The sequence below is a fragment of the Dermacentor albipictus genome, chromosome 3 (assembly GCF_038994185.2).
Source record: "Dermacentor albipictus isolate Rhodes 1998 colony chromosome 3, USDA_Dalb.pri_finalv2, whole genome shotgun sequence".
Taxonomy (NCBI): domain Eukaryota; kingdom Metazoa; phylum Arthropoda; class Arachnida; order Ixodida; family Ixodidae; genus Dermacentor; species Dermacentor albipictus.
The window spans coordinates 86,736,171-86,759,476 of record NC_091823.1 but is presented as its reverse complement, the minus strand read 5'-3'; the positions used below and the strand labels follow the sequence as shown (position 1 = coordinate 86,759,476).

General features: G+C 45.5%; 1 protein-coding gene and 1 pseudogene across 4 annotated transcripts in view; one reads left to right on the top strand and one right to left on the bottom strand.

Annotated features, from left to right (window-relative positions):
• The window catches only part of LOC135898837 (alpha-2C adrenergic receptor-like), a 696,056-nt gene that overhangs the window by 357,532 nt on the left and 315,218 nt on the right, over positions 1–23,306 (bottom strand). The window lies entirely within an intron of this gene.
• LOC139058320 (U2 spliceosomal RNA) lies at positions 3,921–4,084 on the top strand (annotated as a pseudogene).

The following is a 23,306-nucleotide window of genomic DNA, read 5'->3' as shown; positions in this document are numbered from 1 at the left end:
ATTAAAATGGAGTCCTCAAAGAAAGCGTCACAAGACTAAGTATATTTATGATTTATGATTCGTGACCTGTCAAAAGAGATCGCAATTTATTTTCAAGTGATGAGCGGCAGTTAATGTAATATCAGCTATTCATGGGCGAAATTTCCACATCGTCCTCAGCCATCCCTTGCCCGTGAAAGACCACAGTTCCACCGGGAGCATCCATGTGACCAGCGGAGGAAGAGCAAGAGGAAGAAGTAGAAGGCAGATCTTTTCATATGCCCACGTGAGCAGAGAGGTGACGAAAAGAAGATTATGGGATCTCCGCGCTATCAAATATTGCGTTCCCAGTAACCGACATTTGTGCTTATATAGCTAGTCAAGGAGGCCGGTTTACAAATCTAATCTGCCAAACATCTTTCCAAGCAAATTAGATCCCGCCTCCCTTGAGAGGGAGATGTCTGGACATTTCCTTTCGTCTTGCGACGACGAAACCTGCGCAGAAGCTTGTTTGATTAATGCGATAATCAGGTTGTCCGCAAAAAAAAAAGAGAGACATAATCGCATCATTTTTACAGCCAGAAGGTTTAGAAGGAATGGTAACCGGTTTGCAATTCTTTGATTCTTCCCTTTCGGTATTCGCTTACTTCATTTTGCAGAGCACTTTTAGCGAACAAATCATTCGCACTTTTTTCAAATATTGAGCTTTCCCAGATATTGCGTATGTTGTGCTGCTTTAGCACTGTGGGCCGTAGTCACTAATCATGTGTTATATATGAGCCGGCAGTAAGCTTTTGAACGTATTAGGGCTGATGGCATTAGGACAGGATGGCAAATAAACAATTTAATTTTATTTCAACATATTCAGACTTTATTGTATTTCTCGGAGCTTGGCGGATTCGCATTTATGCGTAGGTAGGCAGCTTATTGTTTCCTGACAGCTTCCACCACTGCGAATGCGTCATAGCTGTGTTTTTTTCCCCAAAGGCAAAATTATGGTACTCGTCGGATCTGAAAGTACATTTTTGCTTTATTTCAAAGCCTTTGTGCGAAGAATTCTCCGGACACCGTAATATTGCTAATGAAAAACAACGGCATAGAAGACTAAAGTTTATTGTTTAGCCAAGTAAGGCAGAGATAAAAGAAAATTCTGTCCAATGCGTCAGCGTACGCTTCACCATTTTAGCAGTCCGAGATGCCTTATAGATTTCCTTGGGCCCCCCCAAAATGCTTTGACTTCATGTGTTCGCGCAACACACGGTGTAGCGTGCACAGTTTAGTTTCGACAGAGCTGCAGCGTTAGCTCTCCACCTGGCCATCTCGAAACGCACAGAAGACTTTGACACGGACAACGTTGGGTTAAGTGGACAAATACTGCACAATAAAGCGTTCTTATTTGCTGAAGGCATGCGTGAGCTACATGTTAAGTCATACGGTAGCAAGACATTTTAGTCTGCTATATTTTGTTTGCTTTTGGTTTGGGTTGATTGAAATTCAAGCTCACATTTCTCTAAAACAGTAGTTAGTTACCGTTCACTGCTGTTTTTCTCTGTATTCCGCTTCATGTTCGTTGTAAATCATCCTTCACCGCTAACCAATAACATGTAGTCTAATTAGCTATGCTTTCAATTAAGCCAGCCTCTCTAACAATCAATAAATTTTATTCCTGCGACATTCCACCCTACCCCTCCCCAAGCTCCCCAGCAAGGTGCTAGATACGCAATATTATTTGCTGCCGAGGTCAATACAAACGTGCAAACTTCCAGGAAGCAGAGTGCATACAAATCAATCTCATGACACTGCAAGCGTTCAAGGTGATCCTTTTGTTGGTATACGATTGGAAACAACAGATATATAGTTGCCGGAGAGACAGGCGGCTCCCGTGGCCTTTTACACGATGAGAAATGCCACCGGCGCCCTGACAAGCCTTGACCACAAATCCTCCATCGACGCACCCACTGACCGTCGCCTGTCGGCGATCTTGGCGTGACGGTGATTCTTGATGGAGCTTTTCGCGACGCACAGCGTCGGCGAGCACGCTAGATGCTCGTTACAGTTGCAGCAAGGCCCGAGGAAGGCCGCACGCCGTCCTTCGCGCTCACGTGGCGTGCACGCGAGCGTCTTTGCGAAAGCGTTACGTTCTAGCTCTCGTCTGTGCGGGAGCAATTGGCCGTTAAATGTCCGCGAATGCCCCGCTGCAATTTCTCTTGCAAGCTGATAACAGTTGAGAAACCCGGAATGCCCCAGCAACGCCTTGTGAAGGATTTTCTCTACTTGGTCGACAGTGTATTGCAAGGAAGTGTTTCTTTTTCTCGCTATCTCCATATTTATCTAGAGCGTTCCTTTAATCTGATTTATCATGCATTGTTTTTGTTGGTGCTGGTCGTGGGGATAATGTTGCTGCAGGCGGGGTTAGCCGGCCAGAGCTGGCCAGCAATCGCACCGCCGGCGAACGCCTCTTTCAGCGCCAAATATGTCGCCATGTTCCCGTCAGTACAGTCCATCAGAAGAATGCATGACATTTTCTTGCGCAGTATCTGCACTCTTCCCGGGAGAACTAACTGTTCGACACGTTCCTGAGGAAGTACTTCTCTTCTCATGTTGTCCAGAAGCCTCATCCTTTCAGGACAGGAGCGTTTGGAGAACCAATTAAAATGTTCCATATAGCTCACTTCATTGCACTCACTACGATACGGAGAAGCAGCACCGCTGCCTTTCTACACAGCAAAACTTTCTTCGGGCAAAATATTTGCAGTTATGCGAGGTCGACGCAAGAGAAAAAAGCGCGCCTACGAGTGAAATTATGCGCGAACGTCCGAAATTCGAAGGCGTTGCAATGTCATTGCGGCCGGTAGAACTGCAACAAAGCACTTAGTGCAGAAGGTACACATGTTTCAGCTGCCGGTACGGCGTGAAAGCGTGCGAACCATGGGAGCTTCGAAGAGACGGAATTTAATTGTGATCGAGGCGGGCACCATGAAATCGACGATGGCACGGGACTGGCTGCCAGTTTGCTTTGTCTGGCTATTGAGGCGGCAAGCCTATAGGGGAGGAGGATAAAAATAGAATTTATTTTAGCAACATTCGTAGTTATGGATACTTATCGTCATTGATGTACTCGCAATGATTCTGCTTATAGATAGAGCAGAGAAAGGAGTCCATCGGATATTAACCCCATTGGACATTGTGAAATTAGCCCGGGAATGTCCTTAGTTTGATTCTTGATTTGCGGATAAGAAACACGGTGAGTTCTCACAGCTGTTCTACAAAACCGTGCATACAGTTTGGCACTCCCATTCAAGATCGATAAATGGCTGGTCAAGTTAAATTTTGAAGCTTAACTTCCTGAAACTGCCCTTTCGTTTGAACAGCGAAGCTGTGTATGCGGGCCCCGTAATGGTGAACTGTCCATCGCCGTGCATAAAACGCCGTGTACACATAAATGGAAGGCGAGATGTGACTAGTCACTCCTCCACGATGTTGGGCCTCGGAAAAGGCTATCCATACCCATCTATTGTTTCAATATGTGGCACTACACCTTTTAATAACGAATTCCGGTACGTAGAACACACACGAACCTCGCCGCACTCCGAGGGCACACAGTGCTTCACCGTAGCCAGAATGATCGTGCGTAGGTCTACGTCCCACAGTGCGGTAATGGTTGCGATGAGGTCACTCGAAAGCCACAAGCGGTAACACACAACATAGGCCACGCCGAATTGGTTCCCCAAAAACTCCCTAGGAAACCTGACTGTTGTTCCCGTGAAGGGTTTCAAGTTTGCGGGATCGGGGCCACATGGTCGGTTCACATTTATTTCCGCCTCGCGGTCCTGGTGGGCCGCACGCTTACGGCACCGGCACCACGGGCAAGCGGAAGGAAATAAAAGGAGATACACAAGCACTTGGAACGCCGACAAAAAGATGGCGGTGCGAACGTAGACATGGCCCACGCGGGTCCAAGCGCAGTATCTGTTCTTATCAGCTTAATATCTGATACACATGTATTAAAGTTATTTTTGCTAGTTGGCGGAACCCTTAAAGCCTGCTTGACTTCCACCATGGCTCGGCCCGTAATTGCACTATATTCGGGATCGGCCCACGTATGGTGCAAAATTCTCGATCTACAAGGCTCTACCAACGCACGCAATTTTTTTCAGAACCTAGCCATATACAGCTTCGCTGTAAAAGTGGAAGGACCATCGAAGGCAAGGACGAGTGCGATGCCTGAGTAGGAAATGACTAACATAAATGAACGCTGAGCGTTAAGACTGGCACTGAGTCCGTTAATGGTCGCACAGAAGGCGTCAAAATCTCAACAAGCAACTGCCCACAGCTGTTTTGTTCACAAGTAACAAGCGGAGAAGTTGGGAAAGGCAGGCAGGTTAGGCAGCGTGAGGACCACACCTCGCCCTGTAATACCCTGAAGACCACGATTTTAGCATAACACACTTTTAGAAGTAGATTAGTTTTGTTCTGCGTCATAAGGGATGAACACCGCAAGACAGGTCGCGATCAGTGATTGCTCCGAAAACATGGTGGATCTTCTCACCGGTGCTTTCTTGTCTGAGGATTTTATAACAAGTGAATTCATTGATTTGTTGGCGAAAGCAACACTGAATAAGCATTTGCCAGAGGAATAATCCCTGCCATTTCCCCGAAGGTAAGCTGAACTAAAAAGGAAGCAGCGTGACCACTTTATGTAGTTTAGCACGAGCCTGCGTGCCCACAATTTCATTTTCCCGAAATGCGGATATCACCTGCATCGACTGAGACATTCTTCATGTGCCTTGCGGCAAATCATCTTTTAATAAAAAATGATTCATAGAGAAATCAAGGTAGCGAATCAGCAAGGCCAACGAGTGCTAGGGTTAGAAAGCGTGGGGCCTAGTACTGAATTTTGCGGTACGCACCACGGCTACTATTACGGCGCCATGCCGTGCCGCCTTTTGCTCGCGCAAGAAATCATCAGTCCTTGAAAGCTGCGCATCATCGGAGGACAAGACCAGCAAGCAGCGTTCTATCGTTTTGCTACCCTTTTTTTCCTGCTGCAATTGTCGGCTAATATATTGCGATACCTGGCCAGACTCCTAATGCTTCACTGCTAACACTAATAAGAAAAAGTCGCATAATCCTACGTGCAGTCCAGAAGGCCCGCGATGTGGCTGAAGGGCTCGGCCTGACAGTCCCAACGTGGGAGCGGCCCGCGTCAACCTATGGTTGACCTTCAGGACCAAATAAAGTTCTTCATACCACCATACCATAATCCTACGTTCTCTAAGCCGTCAAGAATAGTTCGGTAAGTTACGCCCCTTCTCGCCCTCCTCCACTGTAGGGTAGCAGACGGTATTTGTCGTCTGGTTAACCTCCCTGCCTTTCCTTTCTTTAATTTCTCTCTCTCTCTCCACGAACATCCAAAAACGTCGAAGAAAGTCCAAGAAAGCCCAAGAACATCACCACAGATAACCTTATTAAGATATTTTGACAGTAAACAGATGTAACAAGGTCAATGACGTTATACATAATGAACGTCAGCATCTTTCCTATTATCTTTTATTACCCTTACACCCTTTCCCCTGCACAGGGTGGCCAGCTTGTCTGAGAACTGGCTAACCTCCCCGTCTTTCCGTCTATTCCTGATTCCTTCCTTCCTTCCTAAACGTCCGCACTTTGACAAAAAGCTGCGTTCCATACAAGAGCCTTTTCAACGTGGCAGAAATCTTTACTAGTTTGTTAACATTCATGGTTTAAAGCGTATAAAGTACTTGTTATGTCTCGGTGTTCCTTACTCCGTTACTTATGTGCTTCAAACCACGAAGAGCCGCTTCGTCATCGTCCTTTCATAAAGATCATAAGTTATCTCCGGTAACGTCATTTATCATTAAAAAAAAAAATACCGATGCGCTATGGGACGAGTCGAAGAAGAGAAATACATGGACAGAAGAGCTTTCCCTCAGCCTCATGGGCCCAGAAGAACATCACTTTACATTTCAAAAATATAATTAAAAGAACTTTTCACTTGCTTCACGAGAACTTTGAAACATCCATCGTAATACCAGGTTCTTCGTGCCTTTAACAAAGAGTGACCTGTATTCATACTACCGTCTTTTTCTTCTCAGAGTGTTGTCACAGATGCCTTAAAACACATTGATATAGTAAGCACACACATCTGTCTCTCAGTTTTACAGAATTAGTACTATTTTTTTTTACTCATGTCATGTTAATAGCGAACTAATGTGCGCTATGCTTGCAAAAAACGTCTCACAATAACCGCCTCCATTGTAATACCAGAGGAAGTAAGTCTTGATTTCGGACCAAGGGGACAGAAAAAAAAGAACAGATAAAAGAAAGAACGTGGCACTTTCCTAATTATGCTTACAATTTCTGACTAGCGGAACTTCAAACCGATCATATAATGTAATAATAATAATAATAATATTTGGGGTTTTACGTGCCAAAACCACTTTCTGATTATGAGGCACGCCGTAGTGGAGGACTCCGGAAATATTGACCACCTGGGGTTCTTTAACGTGCACCTAAATCTAAGTACACGGGTGTTTTCGCATTTCGCCTCCATCGAAATGCGGCCGCCGTGGCCGGGATTCGATCCCGCGACCTCGTGCTCAGCAGCCCAACACCATAGGATCATATAATGTAGAATAAAGGGGAAGTTCAGCCGTGTAGATAACCTAAAAAAGCAAGCGAGAAGCGATGAAAACACTTTTCCAGTCAATCTAATCTCTACATTGGCAAGCAAGACGGCGGTTGTAAATATTTGTCTTGTAGGCCAGCCTAATCTCTATTCGCCCAAGTAATCTGCTAACGGAGCGTGCAAGCCGGGGAAAAAAAAGAAAGACAAATTGTCCCCAACCATAGTCTGAAACTCGGAACGCCTCAGGGGGAGACACTCGAGCGGACAGCGGGAAAGAGCAAACAGTAACCAAAGCTCTCTGTTTTGCTTTGCAGTTGACCTCAATCGAATTATGCTAGCGCTTCCACCGTTTTCCTTTCGTGCGCCTTGAAGCGCGGGGAAAGATCGAGCCACGAAAAACATTCAAGACGGAACAGCATCAGCAGCAACCGCGCACCAAAACTGGGGACATTCATGGCAATCAGGCTTTCAATGCTAAACAAAATCCTGCTCGGGCGACCACGGCGTGCCCTTCGATTCGTTCCGCCTTGCTTCAAATTTTTCATAGTTCGACTTAGACGACTTATCACGTCGCTCTCCGCTAGCGCATAGCTCCGATGACTTGGAGTGCCAACGTCGTGGCTGCGGTGTTACGTAGTCTGCTTCAATTTGCGAACTCGTTGAAAGAAAGAAGCGCAGCGAGCTGTCAAAAATGGTTAGGGTGCTAACTTCTCCATTGTATATATGTGCTGCGCAATCGCAACTGCCTCGGCAGTCACCGCGCTGCTTGGTTAGGTTAGAGTTCAAGCGAAGTCTATTCCCGGGTCACTGAGGCGGCGAATCGACCGCAGAAACAGATTTTCCGCTTGACGTTTCTGTAACCCTCAGGTTGTGCGCTAAACATTTTATGGATATTGGAAGAAATAATCGGTGAAGTAGCATACCACAAAGTTTATATAAAGCTTTCTAAAAAAAGAAAAAAAGAAAATTTGTTGTTGCATTGGGACGCCCTGAAGTTGTACAGTTTTCTACGACGGTTGCCGTTGGTGGGGGTTCTGGATTATTTTGGCCACCTGAGGTTTCTTTTACCCTGCACCAAATCCCGTTTTAGGAGCGCTTTTGCATTGCAACGCCATCGGAATACAGCTGCCGTGCTCGGGAAACGAACCCACGACCTCGTGTTCAGCAGCATAACGCTAAGGCGAATGAGCCTCCACAGCAGATAACTTCTTTTATCAGCCTTGTTAACGCGTGTTGGTAAGGATGTGTCAGTAGTTGTAATTTGTTTTACTAAATGTCAGAAGAGAGAAGTAGAAAGCTCTTTTCTGAAAAGCAGAGTGGTTAGCCAGCGTATACACGCCAATGTAAACGCCAGTAGTCCGTAACGAGATCAACGTGTTCCTTGAAGGCTGCGTCGTATCCTGATCAAGAGTGACGCCTTAGGGTAATGGATGTGCATAGACCACAGCGAAGCGATGTTGCTGCGAGGAGCGCAGGCAGCGCGCTTGCAACTTTCTCCGAGTGGCAAGGCCTATGTAGCCTACAGTTTCCTCTCAGGGGAGGGGCGACGGGGGGGGAGGGGGGGGGTGTTCAGACGCTTGTTCGTCAGCATGTGCTTGTGTTTCATCTTTCATCGCTACCATAAGCAGCGGCTCTCCAGGAACTTGGGAGGAAGACGAAGTGATTCTCGTAGAGACCACTATTCCTTCGCGCTGCAGTATTTTCGGCTTTTTCCCGTGTTTTACTGGGAGACGCCGCTCTCATTGCCACGGCAATGGAAGTGGAGTCGGCAGTATGCCGACGCGGCGTGATTGCTTCGTCAGGTACCGGCCCGAGGAAGAGAAATTGCCCACCGAGTCAAGCTGACAGCGAGGACACTGCGCTGTACTCCTACTCAAGCGATGACGCCTCAGATGACCAAGGCTTCGAAAGAGTGGTACACCGGAAGGCCAAGAGAAGAAACATCCGCGGACGGTCTTCGTCAAGTAAGTCTACCGTCATTCCACAGCGCAGGCCATCGGCGCACACAATCCTTTTTGTGCCGGACGCACCTGCCGACAACCTCAACCGCCTTAATCGACAAGCGATTTCCGTTTCTCTGGAGGCTCTTGTCCCAGGAGAAATCAAAGATATCAGAATTAATACTCGAAAGAACATCCTGGCTATAGACGTCCACAACCGAAGCGCAATCAATGCTCTGATGGTAGTCAAGCTCCTGGGCAACATTAATGTCCACTACCTCATTCCGCAAGACAACGAAACAACGGCCGGTGTTGTTTATGACATTGACACATCCATTAACGACAGCGACCTGCCAATTTTAATCAAACCTGCGACAGACGGTGTTGCCTTACTACAAGCTCGGCGCCTTGGCAAGTCGACCTGTGTAAGGCTCGTGTTTAAAGGTGACTGCCTACCATCACATGTGCAGAATGTTATACGTATTTCTGGCTATGAGGCATTCATGTCCTCTACCTGTGGTGATGTAAGCAAGGTAATTGTATATATTAGAAGTGATCTGACTTACGTGTTGCACCCAGTTCCGCCTCACGACGACAAGCAGTACGTTTGTTTAATCGTGAAATCGAATAAGCTTACGTTCACACTCGTTGCTGTGTACATTGCTCCTTCAAGTGGCTTCGACTCTAAACGACTAGGAATGCCTTTGCGGGTTGCGTGACAGTACCCACAGAAATAGTTCGTGTGTACGTGCGTGTGTGTGCTTAGGTTTCCTTTTTTTTCCTTTTTTTATCCTTCTTTCTTTCTCACCTATTGCATCCCCTTTCCCTTCCCCCAGAACAGGGTAGCCAACCGGAGATAATCTCTGGTTAACCTCCCTGTCTTTCCTTTGCCTTTCTCTCTCTCTCTCTCTCCAGGAACTTACATTCGCTAGTATATGGGGCTTGATTAAATATCACAGCTGTCCATTTGTAGGTTACGCTATCTTACTGCTATCCTTGGATAAACGCACGAGGTGGATTGAGGGGAGGGAGGAGGGATTTCGTATAAGAAGGCTGTAGCCTTCGGGTTCAACTATCTCATGGCAGCATTCAGACTTAACCGTCAACATCCCGCGCTGGCAAGTTAAATCCACCTTTTGCAATTTCGTCATCCACACTTGCTTTTAATGCAGTAAAGTGAAATAAGATTAAGAGGTGAAGCGTAACTTCAGGTTCTGGTACAATGACGACAGTTCCACCTCGTGGTGACCAGATAGACGTCGAACCATAATTTCGTTTATTGATCTGCCATTTCAGCAGCCACTTAAAAAGCTGAGGATACACAACCGCGGAAGATGAAAGGAAATGCGAATCGTGATTACCTTCCAGAGAAAACGACGCCATGAAATCAGCATAGAAAGAGGAGGACGCTTACCCGTCGGCCTTGTCTTCTAGCGTATCGTTTCTTGGTTATCGCTAACAATCATAATCGTGAAGGGTTTTCGACTTGATCACACCCGGCATTGCGCATCAAAAGCAAGCCACACTTTTATTCCGTCGTTTAAATAAGAGCCAGATGGAAAGCGCGATCCAAAGACAACGATCAGACAAACCATTCTTTTGTCTCCGTTTACTGCGTTTTGTTCACGGCCCCATTTCAGTTTCCGCTCGATGGAGCACCGGATATGGAAGAGCGACATACAACGCCATGATACTCGACGCCCTTTTCCGAGGCAGAAGACAGACAGAGAGAGAGAAAGAAAAGAAAGTCCTGTGACTGCACGGCCGAACGAGGAAGCGCAGCCGTGCCATGCAAGTGTCCTCTGTGTATATGCCTCGGAGAGAAGATAGCAAGCACTGGACGCAGCCAAGGGGCCGAGAGTCGGAGCTCAAGCGTCGGCTCGCTGCGGGCGGATATGGCCTCGGCAAGCGCAAACTGTCCTCTGTTTGTGGAGCAGTGCTATACGGTGTCGAGGCTTAGCGCGCTAGTCGGGGAAGTCGGTGCCACGGTCCGAGGGGCAGGCGATGAGCAGCCGAGGATGCGATGCGGGCGTCGCCAGTGGCGTCGCGTTCTGTGTTCCATGCGGGTCTCAAAAGCCGCAGCAGTGAACTAAACACCCTTCTTGTAAACCAATTACTGATTCATCAGTCAAAACGAAGTAAGCTTCCGGAACACCTAAATATTTTGTTGCATAGTATACATCAATCCTCACAAGTACACTTGGAAGGCTCAAGCCGGTACACACGGACAGTGAATTGTTTTGCTGCGCTATCGAGACACCATTAAATAGTGAATTGTAACTCGGATTTAATGTTAGATAGCGAGTAAAATGTAAATTAAGTGCGTGCGTAGAACATCATCAAATTTGTTTTATAGGGCTCTTGACTACGAATGATAGACGAACCAATTATAAGGAACGCCTGACAAGTGTTGCATCGCTTCTTGGCTAAGCAGCAGACATAATAGCGAGAGCGGATTGAATGTGATCACAGCATTGGAAGAGACTGCAAGACCAATTTTGCCATTGTAAGACACCTCACGCAGTGCGGATATTTACACAACAAAAGAACGGACAAGTATCGCATCGGCGTCCATCGAATTTGTGCATGCGTACACAGCGTGCATACTTGAGCGTGCGTGCCTGCGTGCGTGCGTGCGTGTGCGTTCGTACGGGTTCTTGTTTCCAGCGTTCCGGTTCTGCAGACCCCGCCTGCTAACGCCGCAGCCATATATTATCGTTCGTTATAGTAAGCGATGTTAACCCAAGTCTTGCATTGCATTAACATAACGGGAAGCGATCCGGTGGATTTCGACGAAACTGCAGGGGCTCGGCGCGCGATCGCTTTGTCTGGGACGCAGACGAGTGCGTGAAAGCTAAGTTCGTGTCAGTGCGGAGTAGCTGCCACATGCGTCAGCAGACGGCGAGTGTAGCAGAGACGAAGGCGAGAAAAACAAAAACAAAACAAGAATCTTGCAGTCACTTGCTTGTTGAGAAACGAAGCTGCACCATCGTAACGTCGTACTGAGTGCGCCGCTCGCATCGTCCGTTTGTTATTGCTTGCTTTAGGGCGCTTCGTGAGCCGCACGAGGAAACCCCGATGCTCCGGAAACCAACGCCTGCCAAGTAAACGCGCCGTAACAAATTGAATTTCCGCATCTGCACGGCTCGGGAAACCAGCAATCGATTTCCGACCATCGCGAGAACTTGTCGGGTTCGTCTGTCTTGCAGCTGCAAAATTAAACGTTAAGAGATGTAATTGCGAAGACGGATGTGAGGAACCGACCTGGCAGGAAAGTAAATGAGAAAAGTGAGAATAGATTATCGTGCCTAGTTTTGGTCAAGGCTCGTTTTCAGTCTGATTAGATCAGCGAGTGCTATCTGGCGTAGTACCAACGTGCGGTGGTGTGCTCTTGTGAATTGCTTAGGTGAAGAAATGTATCGTGTGGAAATGTTGCTCTAACCCCGCACCATTCAAATGGAGAATGTTCGGAGGATAGGCTCTTGAAGGCGCCATATTATATTTGCATATAGGTGTCACTGAACTTCGATAGTACGTGTTTACGACGCTAAGAATTTTCACACTGGTCCGACCAGGTGCCAGGAAACTATGAGGAAAGGAGGGTAAAAGAAAGGATGCGTACTCCATACTTAAGTGCACAGGTGATGACTGTGGCATTTAAAATGCAAGTTCTCAGGAGATTGTCACAAAATATTTTTTTTATACAACGAAAGCTTTTTAGTGCACAGTTATTGATTTTAAATTTCAAATAAATATTCGCGGAAGGTCGCCGCCGAGTATATGTTATACAACGACAACTTGTGCTTATCGTGCAAATGCTCGCCCAAACCAGGGGATGTCGTAATCTCTCAGGAACGTAACAATTAAAGCTTCGCTCCATCTTTAACGGAGACTCTCTGTTGTCGTCTTGAGGGTGTTGTTATCGGTGCGATTTGTTTTCTCTGAAGTGTCATTCAAAATCAAGATAAATATCAATAAAAATCGATGTATTAATCGATGGCAATAAAAAAAACTGAGTGAGCCTGACATATTGTAAATGGGTGAACACGTCAATCGGTGGACCAAGAAAACAAAGAAATAAAGGAACTAAAAGAAGCCAGAAACGCGGCACATTTAGAAGTGAATGGCAATAATGCAGAATGGCATCGTTGTGGGTTCGAACAATCTGGGCAAGTGCTTCTGAATAGTGAAATAGAAGGAAAATAGGAGGAGAGCAAGGAAATCTCCGCGTATGCAAGCGCTATATTCTAACTCCTTACGAATGTGTCGCAAATAAAATCTGCGTAAATAGAAATCTCAAAGAAACATTTCCTGCCTCACTACTCCTGAACATTAGTCTCTGATGTGCCCATACATTAAGAAGCCTATAAGGAGCTGCGCTAAAATGTATAGTATTCAAAATTCATCTAATGTCCTCTCGCTCTATCTTTTTCGCTTTATCCCAACAACCCGCCATGGTGGCTTAGCGGCTACGGTGTTGCGCTGCTAAGCACGTGGTCGCGCGGTCAAATCTCGGCCACGGCGGTCGCATTTAGATTGGGGCGAAATGCAACAACGCCCGTGTGCCATGCATTGGGGGCACGTTAAAGGTCCCGTGGTGGTCAATATTAATTCGGATCCCGCACTACGGCGTGCTTCATAAGCAGATCATGGTTCTGGAACGCAAAACACCAGGATCCCATGCCACCCCCCCCCCCCCCCTTCGCCAACATGACTCGCGTCACGTAGCAGACGAAACAAGGCATGAACGTGACGCGACGCATAACTGCAACTCCACCGACGGCGGAAACCTCACCTTTAATTCCATTAAAGAAAGAAGTTCGTGGGCATTTGTAGCAAGGGTAGAATTTGCGGCCCCCTCCCTTCTTCGCTCTTTTTGCAGCACCGTCCGATTCAACACCGCCGTTAACGTTAGCACAGCCATGCTGTGCAAGGCAGCTTCACTGAATTTGTAAAAGGGCTCTGGGAATTTCAGATATATCCGTCATATAGGCGGCGGTAAAGGTCTCGGCGCAACGATGGCTTCGCGCAGGGTCGAGACTCCACCGACGTGTTCCCAATAGGAGCACAGAGACAGCGACACTTGCCAAAGGGGGGACCAAGGACGCTGCCAACATAGCGCGGACGGGGGAAACTGCGCTGCGATCATTACGAATGCTGGTGAACGCCCCGCACTGACGTGCGGCCCGGCGTCGGTTGACATCGACCTCACCGGATGACGGGCTCGCGCCTGCGAGGTGTCAGAGTATGGAGCGACTGCGCTTACGCGTACAATGAATTCGTTAAATTCAAGGTGCTGCTGCATCTAAAGCCAGCCGATTTAACGGCATCTCTCGCTTTACAGTAAATGTTTCATTACCTGAAGCGTTTAGAGTGCCCTTCAAAAGAGCAATGCCGTCGATTTAACAAACTTTTACCACACAGCGCATCGGTGTATACACTGATTTAGCTGTACACACTGTCCTGAGTAACTAATGGAAGACAGCTGGGCGCAGGAAAGGTTACGTTAAGAGGCAGTAAAAAATTAACTTCAATGGCTGTGCAATCTATGCCTACAGTAGTTGATTTATGGTATCGCTGCGAAGAAATTGAAAAAAAAAAGGATGCGCACATATAACTTCAGGTACAAAGCATAATAGCCATTTTGCTTAAGCAGTTTTCCTTTTCCTCCTCACCAAGTCTAGGGTAGCCAGCTGGGCACGTCGTTGGTTAACCTCCCTACTTTTCCCTCTTCGTTTCTCTCTCTCTTTCTCTCGTGCTTATGCAGTGACCGAGCGTCAGTGCGCTCGAGTTTGTTAACTTGGAGAGAACACTACGAAAAACGGTATGCGCTAGAGAGAGTGGGAAATTTTCACCCCCTCCTTTCACCACTCCTCCTAAATCAAAGCCGGAGTAAATATGCCAGGAAAGTAAAGCGCATTTACACGAGCGGCGACCTAAAAGCTGCTTATGTCTTAGATGGAAAAGAAACAAGCATATAAAACTGAGAACAATTTCGCACTTTTTTTACGAATACCCATTTCCAACCCCGAGTCCGTTGGGACCTATATTGGAGAGAGAGAGCGTCCAACGTCCCGGTGACAACAGAATATTGAGCGCGAGCGTTTCGCCTGCGCACGGCTCCCAACAGGCTTAGAGAGCGGTAGCCGGCTATTTCTCCGGCTAGCTTGCTTGTTTGTTTGTTTGTTTGTTTGTTTGTTTGTTTACTTATTGATCGGCAGTGGCGCCACGCACTCTTGTGCCACCGCTCTTTCGGAGTTCAGCCTGTTTACGTGCGATATAAGAGCCTTTATGGGCGCCGCTATTAAATGAGGTTCACGCAAAGGGCGAGCGGGTTTTGGCCCATTCTTAGGCTGGGTGCCAAAATGGCCTCTAAACCGCCGCTGCCTTCTATGAAGCCAATTTTCGCTTCCAACGCGACCAGTTCGCTTAAGACCCGAAAGGAGAGCGGGCAAGTGAGATAGATTTATGTGTGTAAATAAGGCGAATAGTGGGAAAAAAATACAAAACGACTACCGAGCATCACACAGAAGCTTAAAAGAAAACTCGAAATATCATCAATTTTGGGAAGTTCAGGAGATAACAGCGTTAAATGCAGGCTTCGCGTACTCCCATATACGTCTCGACGAATTTGACGTCATGATAGTAGGAGCCGCTCCTACAATTTTCTGACAGTTTTTTTTTCTGATAGAAATATATCCCTCTTGTTTGCTTCGAGAGTTATATTTTGTGACGTCGTCCAGCTTGCCAGTTTTGTTTGCATTTCATTCTTATTTACAATATCGACACACGCGCTTGGAGCTTACCCTGTCAAAATGTTGACGGCCTATGAACCGGACCCAGCTGGCGGGGCAAGCTACTTTCGAGGCGCCTGCGCTGACTCTGATTGGAAAAGCAACAATTTTGTTCTGCAGGCTTTGCTCTGAGAAGCAGAAGAACAGTTAGCTATAGTGTTGAGTTTATCAGGAAAGGAATTTCTCGAGGTGGCTTGAAAGGTTTAGCGCAGGCGCAAGCACATTGCACCTTTCGAAATCCTCATACGTTCAGCAATACAGGGGCAAATGCGCCTCTTATAGGCTTATTTTTGGCCACTTCACATGAAATGCCACGCCTAGACTGGGCGACAAAGTTAGAGGTACCATGCTGAAATGTGGTAAGCGTGCGCTGGTGTTTTATTTCTTCAGAACTTTGCGCAGGGTTAACATCCCTGCATTCTCTCTCTATTTCCTCCTCCTCCTCCTTGGGCCACAATTGCGCAATTGGGGCAGCTTGGTTTAAAGCGACTAGCTTCCAGGTAGTCATCGGCAACAGAAAGCGAACCTATTCTTAAAGGGCACTAAAACGAAACAATAAATCCACTTAGACTTATGAAGCATTGTTTGAGAACCTTGCAGGTAGTCATTTCAAAAAAATAGTTTGGTTATTAGATAAGAAAATGAAGGTCCAAGTATCAGTATTAGAATTTCGCGCCGAAACCCCAGCGCCAGTACGTCAGCTTGACGTCAGGGATTTCAAATTATGTTTTCGCATTTGGGCCGCGTTGGCTGAGTAAAGGTTCCCGAAACTCGCCATCTTTAATATTTGGTTCCTTTAAAGCACAATGTAGTCAATCTGTACCGCTATATATAATTAGTAGGCCCTAGAAGATTCCATCAAAATCCAAGACGTCACAGCCACCAGGTGCGGAACTTCAAGTAGGCGTCGCCACCCGTATTTCGTTCTGCGCTTTTTCTGGCTTACCAAACGTCTTATCGTTGTAAGGGTGGCGTTTTGGTGTTGTAGAACGGTAATTTACTGATGCAGAAGAAATCATTTTTCACTTTAGTGCCCCTTTAAGATATAACTAAGTGAACGCAAAGTAAGCGATCAGTGTTCAGGATGAGAAGTCCTGCATAGTTATGTACAAAGTCAGGCACTTACGCTCAGCACATTGGGCTGAACGTGAAATGAGGGTGTGCATTTGGGCCTGCCATTCATTTAGTACAAGGAAAACCTCTGCATAAATCACTGAGGACTGCAAAGTCTAAATATCATTTAGTTTTCGGCGTGGACTGACGTTAAACTAGGAGGAATTTTTTTTAGTGGCGTTGTTATATTTGTTAGTTTTCTTGTCAGCTTCTAACCGTGTTTCTTATTCTTATTCTGAACTTTATTTTTACTGTCGAATATAGATAAATGGAATAGCACAGATACTCCCTGCCTCAATCTTTTTTCCCGGAAACCCACGTATAACAGCACAGACGCTTCTATGTGGGTACAGAGTTAAAGTGGGGTCTGACTGGAGTGGCTGGACAGACGGACAATTCTGCATTGTGCCAGCAATATCCATGTGTCAACTTGACAGCAGAAAATCTTGAACCATTTGATAATGCTCATGCGTGCTCATATTATTACTTTCTGTGTGCGCGGTTGGAGCATAAGTTGTAAAACGCTCTAGTACGGTAGAAAGCTTCTAAATATGTACCACTTCAGACCTCTGCGACAAGTACAAAAGCGGCTCTAATTTGCAACTGGGTGTCGCATTTAAATAGATACTAAAGAGAGCCAAAAAAAGTGGAAAAGACAGTTAGGACTGGCAGAGTGTTCATGTAAACTGCCTTAATTTATCTGGAAGAAAACGTTGATTTTTTACACGAAGATACAATAACTGGAAGCTTCTCTTATTGAATTTGGCGCCTGTACTGCGCCGCTACTGTCGCTAACGTGTCGGCTTAGGTCTCGCCACATTTCGGCCAATCTCATGATTGAAAAGCTTCTAAAGCCTTTCAACTTGATTCTGCATGCACTTCCGTATTTAATGTCGCGTAATATTTCTTCAATTACTAAAGAAATACCCAGCACCGAGCAGAGCTGTCAGAGTCTATGTCGCCACGGTGCTGCTGCAAATTTCAGGCTAGCACAGCCGCCCGTATCTTATATTCGTGCATTTTTAGTTTTACGCAACCTCAGGTTACAGTTATACTTCTTCGTTCGCTATTTCGGAAGCATACTATTATAGGGACGAAGACGACATAGCCGTTTTGTCGTCTCTCTAAGATGTGAAAGAAGCAGCGAGAGATCGCTCGGACTACGACACCATTTCTCCTAACAATATTCTGCCGGTATGGCGCCAGTCGTACTGTTACAAGTTGTTACAACCCGCGAAATATTTTGCACGTCAAAAAGTTAACGTTTAAAGAGTATCTGCGCCAACTTTGTTTACAAAGAGAAATGTTAGACCCATTTAGCATGAATAAGAAGCGGAAACCAAACCTTCGGCTGCAATGGGCGAGACAGATCTTTGTTGAAGTTTCATCGAAGCAGATGTCTTTTTTTATTTCTTGAGATTGGTAGGGGTCCTTTATCCGTATCAAAATGGTGCACTCGCACTATTTAGCTATAAAAGCAGCCAAGTGCGTAGCAGTTTTCGATTCTCCGGCTCTTCGTATGCAGATCATAAGGGTTCCAGCTTTGGAATGGAGAGCCAACAAACCAGCTTTTCTTTGAAATATTCTTTTTTTCGTTTCTCAATGTTGAGACAGCTATTCAAACGGGGTCGTTGTTATAGCGATATGTAGAAAAAAAATCTCCATCAGCTATACCCTGTGAACATCAACTTTGAAAGGATATGAGTTTTCTAACTCGGGAAAATAGCGTCAGTCACAATCCCCTCTTGCCTTTCCCAATGTACGACGCTATTGAGTCTCTCGACGCACAGCCGCTCTCATCGCATTTCGTCCCAAAGGGGTCTCGTTCCACGCCCTGCCTTCGAGCACGTGCATTCGTGCCAGTCATCATCCATAGGCGAAAGTGGCTGTCGCAATGCACAGGCAAAAGGAACCATTGATAGGGAAGTTCGCGCTGTAAATAAATGAGTTCTGTCCGAAGCAAGGCACCCAAGGCACAAACAGGATGCAATGATGACGTGCATACTTTGGCAGTGAAAGCAAGCGTATTCTATCATCAAGTGCGTCTAGAAGAAACAACAGCGAATACTTAGTTAGAGCAAGCGTATTCTATGATGAATGACGCAAAGAAAAAGTAACAGCCAATACTTAAAAGCACGTGCTGGAAAGCAGACCTGAGCGCGCAGCAAATAAAAATTTAGTGCGCAAGGTAAGGCACTGAATTTAAGGAACGTACCGAAGCATGTGAAGGGCTGCGTCGTAAAGCTATTAAATGTGCTATGAAATTCTGCGAGTCGTTTTTCCCGAGGTGTCTCAGGTAGCTCGAGTATTACAGGGTAATATGTAAACCGCAATACAGGACCAACCCTCAACTTTGGCATTAACAAACTTGTGGGAAGCGTAGTGCGTACTAATATACCTATGCACTGGTTAAGATCATGCAGTAGGGAATGTTTAGAGTCTGTCAAGGACATGTGTACATGTCACCGTATAGACATGTCAACATGTAGGCTTGACAATAAGATGTCTATATGGCATTACATGGTTTGGGGGAAGCATATCCCTTGAAGAGAGGTAGCACATCCAGGGACGTTTGAAAGCGACCATTGAAATGTTCTTTGTGAGCTCCGCCCATGCGTGTGATCGCATAAGCTGACATGCAGGCAATAGAATGAGGAGTACGTGCTCAAATACGTACCATATAATCGCTTGTAGTAGCCGCACTTTAACCTGCGCGTGCAATTTTGAACGAAGTGGCAACTCTATCTTTTGCCAACCACAATCCCACTCCAAGTCCAGAAGCTGGTGGTCATCATAATATATTTTTCGATTTGAACAGGTATTTCAACAAAAAATATCACGCCAAGGTTAAGCGCGATTCGGTCTTTTCAGGTAGATTACATGATCAGGCGGGAATTACTTGCACAACCAGTCTGATATTCCACGTAATTATTTGGAAAACATGGCTAACTGGCGGTAATGTACTTTAGAGTAAATATCGCAGTGCGAGGATGAATGTTATAAGTGGTAGCGTTTTGCCTGCTTTACCGAAATCATAAGGCGGACACCAGTTTTACGATATCTGTCCCTAGAATTTACGCAAAAGAAAGGTGCATTGGCGTTTCAGTTAAGATTGCTCTGGACTGCTAGAATGACGTTTTTGGGAAGCTTTTAACTGCAACGCCAACTTATTTTGTAGCACATGTTAAGGGCTGATATTGTTTATGTGAAAAACGTAAGTAACCCCTAGGCGTGTTCGTGTAGGCGCGATTTAGTTGCCCGACCTTCGGCTGCAAGGACTACACCTCAGAGAACTATTATCGGAGCCCTGTTTCCAGGCCAGGTCAACGACAGAAACATAAATCGCAGAGAGAACCAGTGGAAGATCACCACCGAGCTAATAATTCAAAGAACAGTTGCTCCTGCAAGATGAAAATGGGCTTGGTCGGAAAAGAGTTGCGTTGTGTAGCAGGAAACAAATTGTTGAATGGAACATGAAGGACTCGCGAAAACCGAGATAGATTGGTGATTAAATATTTAAATGCACATTCTCCATTTTCTGTGAGTGCCTCTCATTCGATGTGTCCGAGACGACCAAAACCGGCCATTTGCAATTGCTTTTTTTTTTACTTTTTGAGATAGTCAGCTCGTACAGCTGCTCTCTCATATAACGTTGCCGTTTAGTTTCGTGCCATCTCAGCTATATGTCTACCACTTTTATGAATCTAGCGTGTGGTTCATTTTATTCTAGCACAGGAAAGAATCAAACAATAGCACGAAAAGCGAATGGCACTTTTATTCTTTTGCCCACGATGTTTTTTTTTTTAAATCTATGTCGTAGGAGGCAGATGTTCGCAGCGTGAGACAATGACGTCTGGTATTTTGGCGCTGTCTGAATGGCGATGTCATGAAACTTAAATGCTACTGCCACCCGTGTCACTCGGCGACGTACGTCTTACAGAAAACGAGGAACAGCTGCCCCTTCCGCAGCGGCAGATTGAGTACGATGTACTGTACGTGGGAAAAGTAAAGGCAAAGTAAACACGTTTGACAAACGGAAGAAAGCTATGAACGATTAAGTGTGGCTAACAAGCGGCACCCCGATACCGCGTTGCACGTTTTACGATTTCATTTTTATTTAGAAAATGGCTCAGTCGCTATGCTAGGCTATTTATTTCATGCCCTTTGCAAAGACATCACTTCTACTTTTAGGTAAGCTTTTGTATAACTTGGTTGCTGGGAGTTTAACATACAGCTAACCATATGACCCACACCAAAGCCTAAGATTAAGTAAACCCAGTAGTGGGCAACGATTGACTATATGGATGATAAACCTTCGCTAGCTACTGAAATGATACAATGTTTCGTTCCTGCAATGAAGTTTATGGGTCTTTTGGGGTAATAAAAATGAAGCATACCCAAAATGCAGAAAAGGAACACTGTAATATTGAATCGCGTGGCCTCTACTTCACCAAAAATAATATAAAAGAAGTAATAAAATGAAGAAAAAGGAAATCAACAACGACTACGTCTCGGTAGCGGGAGTCGGCGCATCCATTTGTAACCATGATATCCAAGCGCAGTAAACAAGGAAAAGAGGAAGCAAAGTGAACGAAGTAGGTGAGTCATTTTTATTTTTTGCGACATTGTAATTCAGCTCGGCGCTAACGACCCTCGGAGTGAAGGTAATTGTTCCAGGGAAATGGGGTCAGCGTCGACGGTTAGCACCCGTACAGAACTTAGTAGGCGAAATCGATGCTGAAAATTATAGAACGTAAATGCCATCGCCACGGTTAAGTAGCCACGTCGGAAATGTGTTCAAAAAGCCATTATCTGCGTTTTTACCAGTGTGATTCCACCAGCCGTAGAAATGGATTGTTATTCTCTCGCACTTTCTTCTGGCGTCTTGTCTCTCTTTTTTTTTTTTCGTTCCAGCTGAGTTTGTCCGGAGGCAGTTTAGCAAATCGCTCACACTAATGGGCATTCCTTCAGAAGATAAAAGAAATGTGAGAAAGCAGTCCATAATGTAAGTGAAAATAGATTAGAACAATTCGTATCGAAGAAGCGCAACGGAGCTGAATTTAAGGTAACTTTTGTTTTCTTTGTGGATGGATACGCTGATTTAACATCCGCACGTCTCTCGTTCACAGTGTTCTAAGGCAGGACAGTGCAGCTGTGCAGCGCAGTATAGTATGTGCAGTATAGTATGTTAAAAGCATGTCTCGCGGTACGCAACAGGCGCGAATTAATGGTAGTGAGTTTACCTCGAATCAGCGTACTTTCGAAAAAAAGATAAGGCAAACGGGACCACGGCGGTCGCATATCGACGGGGAAGAAATGCGAAAACACCCATGCTCTTAGATTTCAGATGCAAGTTAAAGAACCCCTGGCGTTCCAAATTATTCGGCAGTATCTCACTACGGCATGCTTCATAATGAAAACGTCATTTTGGACCACTAAACCCCATAACTTTTTTTAAAGGCAACCCTCCTGTCCTAAAACAAAAGTAACGCCTTGAGTCGCGAATTACGATGGACTGTGGATGAATATGTAAATTTTACGTAATTGTATTTCCTGGCTTTGCAGAAGGTCAACGTGGTGGTATTTTGCTTCGTACAGTTTCCAGTGGGTGCGCATAAGTAGGGAGTAATTAAATAATGATTTATTGAACAGCCTGTTGATCATGCTTTTTAAAAAAATCACAGCCTCTCTTAAAATCTCACTTAAGAGGTGAACGGCGAAAGCCTACTCTTCCTCCTCTTATCATTCGCCTCTTTCTCTTTGCCACTTCTTTCTCTTCTTTCTTTTAGTCATTAGTGCTCACTACTAAGCATCTTTAGTCATGTCAAGCGTATTTAGTCAAGCACTGAATATAGTTGTATAATGTTTATTATTGTGATAGCAATTATATGGACACTCCACGCGCATTTATACCTCCCCTCTAGTCGTGATGTTCCGTATAAATTCCAAGAGCGATAACATTGTCGCCGTGCGCAGAATACTGTACGTGCGAGTGAAGTACGTGCAATTTTGCGCTCGAAAGGGGGGGAGGGGGGCGTTTTACTCTTGCGGCTGCTGCGTACGGCGCGGCCGCGCGGGCTCAATCTTGAAAGGGATATGCAAGGGGCTCGAGTCGCTGAGTGCTGATAGCTTTGTGTGCGCTTTGTTTACGCTGCTTAGGTCGCGTTGAAGCGAGAGGTAGCACGAAGGTCAATTCGCTCACTGCTGCTGCCGCGCTTCCTCACTCAAGTGTTTTGACAGCGAGTCTCCGCGGTCGTCGACTGAGATGTGCTCATGTTTGCTTCTGCGCGCGTGGCACCATACTTGTTAATTGAGTTAGTAAGCGAATGTTTACGAGTTTACACGGCCTATAAAACTAATATCATTAATTCGTAGAGCTATCTACTAATCTGCTATCGCACTCGGTGCTTAGCCTTTCTGAAGCAACTGCGACGTTTCCCCACGTTACTGAAGCTGCTCCTCACGGGGCTTCCAACTTTAGACCTGGGGATTAATAATAATAATAATAATAATAATAATAATAATAATAATAATAATAATAATAATAATAATAATAATAATAATAATAATAATAATAATAATAATAATAATAATTTTTTCAATAGGTACCCCGACTTGTAGTAACCTGACTTGACACAAGCATTTCGTCAAATGGACCACAGCTTCTTATTATTCGCTGTGCTGTACGATAGGGTACATAAAGTTATTCAGCCTCATTTCTTTTAGACGCCCTGTTAGGTTACTCAGATTTGAGATATAGAAAGCAAATGGATTGAATGGGTATCAAGGGAAGTTCTTTATTGCTTAATATAGAACATACACTTGGTCGTT